This window comes from Dipodomys spectabilis, unplaced genomic scaffold (assembly GCF_019054845.1).
Source record: "Dipodomys spectabilis isolate Male_0828 unplaced genomic scaffold, ASM1905484v1 ptg000351l, whole genome shotgun sequence".
Lineage (NCBI taxonomy): Eukaryota > Metazoa > Chordata > Mammalia > Rodentia > Heteromyidae > Dipodomys > Dipodomys spectabilis.
Genome location: NW_024871028.1, coordinates 2,047,310 through 2,051,348, shown reverse-complemented (window position 1 = coordinate 2,051,348; position 4,039 = coordinate 2,047,310).

The window sequence follows — 4,039 nt, the reverse complement described above, 5'->3', positions numbered from 1 at the left end:
TTGAAATGCTGCTCCAATTATTTTTAAAGTTTCACAATAAGTTAGACTGAACTTTTTCCTCTCATGTTCCCCACTAGTTCAGGTTAAGTCTCCTTTCGTTTCATTTTTTGAGAGACCAAGGGATGAGAGTAAACAGAGAGATGATCATTACTCAGATATCTCCTTCCTCTTCTGTTTCTGCTGTTCTTGTTGAGAGGAAGACTGGAACAGGGAACATGAGTGATGCTTGACTTCACCATACAAGGGAGCATTCCTGGCATATCAATTATTGTTTCTCAGAATCACTTCAATTGCTTACTCTTGCCTTCTCTCTGACAGTAACGTAAATGTGGCTTCCTTGGTGCAGAAGGAAGCAAACTAACATGTTATTACCCGTAAATTGTTATTTTATATCTCAGCTTACTACTACCAAAAATAAAAAGCTTTGGCTACATAAATGCAAAGGTACTGATTGTCCAAAAAAACCTTAGTGAGGAGTAGACTATTGTACTCAGCTACCCCCTCCTCTCATATCCTCCCTTCCACTCCCCTCCCCTCTTTTAACCTCCCTTCCTTTCTTCTTTCTTTGTGTCTCTCTCCTACATATTCATCTCCATCTTCTCTCTTTTTCTCTTCCAGTAGCAAGTGCTTTGGTTTATCAGACAACACATAAATAATTGAACAAATATTTTTTCTCCTCTTTTTGTGATTTTTTATTCTTATGAAGTGAGTTTTAGCACAGCACTAGTGGCTTACACCTAGATAGTCGGTAGGTTCAAATTTGACAATTGCAATTCGAAGCAATTCCAAGAAGATAAACCTAAGATATTCTTTTCTCCACTTGTGGTAAATGGAAGAAGTGAAGGTGTGGCTTGGGAGGTATAGAGCAAACATTGAGATTTAAAGCCCAGATAGAGCTCAAGGCCAGGAGTGCAAACCCCAGTACCAGCATAATTTTTAAAAAATTAGTCCTTTGTCTTTGAAAAGGGATATTTCTCCAAAAATTCAAACCCAGGACAATTTTCAAGGTCTGAGACTCTTTTTAAGTCACTTTCACATCTTAAACTGATTCCTCTGCTTGATTCATATTATGGAAAATAGGAGTCACACTTCATATTAAAATGATTGCACATTACCGAACAGTTCTTATTTTTAATGTAAAGAAAGCATGAGAGAAGAATTCACCTCACTTGCATGAGTTAGGTTTGACTCACTGACAGACTTTTGCAAGTAAATGAGGATCTGTTTACATGTAAAGAAGTCTATATAGATGGTTTTCTAGGAGAGAGAACAAGCTACCTGTTTCCAAGTTTGAATCAGATTAAGTTTATTCCTATGATATGCTAAGGAGAAGCTCATCTCATACAACATTATGCATGCAGTAATTTCAAAAATATTAAAAATCCCATGTTTATGTTTTGAACAGCTAAGTTTTCACAAACAAAAAACAGTTTACTGAGCCAAGAAAATATGTTAGAGCAATAGAAACTATGCTAAATATGGTTAATGGTTGAGTGATATGTGTAAAAGAGTTCTGTAATCACAACTAAACTATAAATTTTTTCATCATGTCCTTAACAAGAATCTCTAAGATAGGCCTTGCTAAATCTGTCATAGAGGGCGGTGTTTATGCAATTGTCAGGCTTTTAGGGTCCAATATCTTCCACTGTCGCTTGGGTTGCAAACTGCTCACACCACATGCAGTGTCTGGAAACACATGCTGTCTTGCTAGGCACCTAAGGGATTTTTTTGCCACTGTGAATAGTTATTGTTTTCCTTCTTGTAATTATACCTGTCAGTGTGAAGTCCTTTCATGATAAGAATAATAGTTTTTGTACCATTTGTTCCAGTAACAGATCTGAGATATAAGTATAGTCGGGTGTCAGTGCCTCATGCCTATAATCCTAGCTACTCAGGAGGCTGAGATCTGAGGATCACAGTTCAATGCCAGCTCAGGCAGGAAATTCCATGAGATTCTTATCTCCAATAAACTACCAGAAAACTGGAAGTGGCGCTATGTCTCAAGCGGTAGAACTCTTGCATTGGGCTGAAGAGCATTTGGACAGCACCTAAGCCCAGAGTTCAAGCCCCACAACTGACCAAAAAAAATTTATCTATCTATCTATCTATCTATCTATCTATCTATCTATCTATCTATCTATCTATCTATCTATCTATCTATCTATCTATCTATCTATCTACCTATCTACCTATCTACCTATCTACCTATCTATCTATCTATCTATCTATCTATCTATCTATCTATCTATCTATCTACCTATCTACCTATCTATCTATCTATCTATCTATCTATCTATCTATCTATCTATCTATCTATCTATCTGTCTGTGTATGTATGCATGATGAGATGAATTACATTTAAATATAAATAAATATTTGTGATACACATTTAAAATATAAGTTAATATATGATCTATTTATAATATAAACATATATTTACATATATAAGACCATATTACATCTGTATGTTTATCAATATACTTGTAATTTATATCCAAAGAGTACATCTGAAGATTTTGGGGAAAAAGTAGAGTGTCTAAAGGCTTACTACTGACCCACCATACTTTCAATCATTTTTTCCACTTATTGCAATGTCTGGAGTACTAAGACTGAATGATTATGAAACAGAGTTGTTGTTTTATTCCTTATGATTTTGGATTAGAAACATCTATTTACTTGGTATAAAACCTACCAAAATGTGATCTTGAAATCACACTCCACAAACTGGACATATACCTCAATTTAGCAACTTACATTTCTCAAACTTTTATTTGAATCTTGTATCTCACATACATTGTTTCCTTCAAGTCAGCTACATGTACAAACAGGCCTATATTTTCATGCTCACATACATCCCCATACTCACATGAAATACTAAATGTAACATTGTAATAAAAAATAATATATATACTGAAAAAGAACACCTTTGCAATTGTAATTAAATTTTATTTTTAAATACAATTCATCATTGAAATACTGATGAAAGAGCAACTGAGAGATGTTTCAAATAGTAGAGTGCCTGCCTAAAGAGCATGTTTCTTATTCCAAACATCATTATTTCTATCCTTCCTTCTCCCACATAAAAAAGCATAAATAACTACAGAATTAACATGTTCCTTAATCACTCATTGAAGAGAGAAACTGTTATACACACACACACACACACACACACACACACACACACACACACACACACACATATATATATATTTACACACAATGATATACTATTTAGCCACACATAATTATGAAATCATATCATCTTCAAGAAAATAGAAATGGAAACTTTCATACTAAAGCCATTAGCGATACTGTGAAAATCAAATATTAGATTTCTCATATGCAGACTCTAGACCCAGAAATTAAAATGAATGACACAGCTGTAAAAGATGGAACTGATTAAGTTTGGAAAAAAGTAAGAGAGAACATGAGGAGAAATATTGTGGAGTAACTATGTTCAAATATTTCATAAGTTAGTATGATGACATAATAAAATATACATATAAAAATAGGATAATGAAATTAAGAAAAGGAATAAAATTTAACAAGTTACATTATATGGATATATGTTTATAACACAATAAAATACCTTTTTGAAATTAATATTTGCTAAAAAATAGTAAAATTCATTCCAGTTGTTATAGATTCATATGTTAATTTCCATTTTTAGCTCAGATATTTCCCTGATAAAGTAAAAGGAGAAATTGGTTTTGCTCATTTAGAAGGACAATCTTGTCCAAATAGCATTAACTATTCTAGATAATTACTGTCAATGTGAAATTGTTCAAGTTATTATATTAGAATATTTCCAATTGACTCTTCAAAATATTACCCTATAGGTATATACTTTTTGCTATTTATTGAATTTTTTCTACTCAATTATTATATACCATTTTCTGAATGCGGTTTGATATATGTAACTAGTATATGTTATACCTGACCAGGAAATCAATTATTCAGAAAGTTTTTATCAAAAATGCCTATAACGAAATAAAGAGTTAAATCCAAATTATGTGTATTTGAAGGCAATACTTTGCTT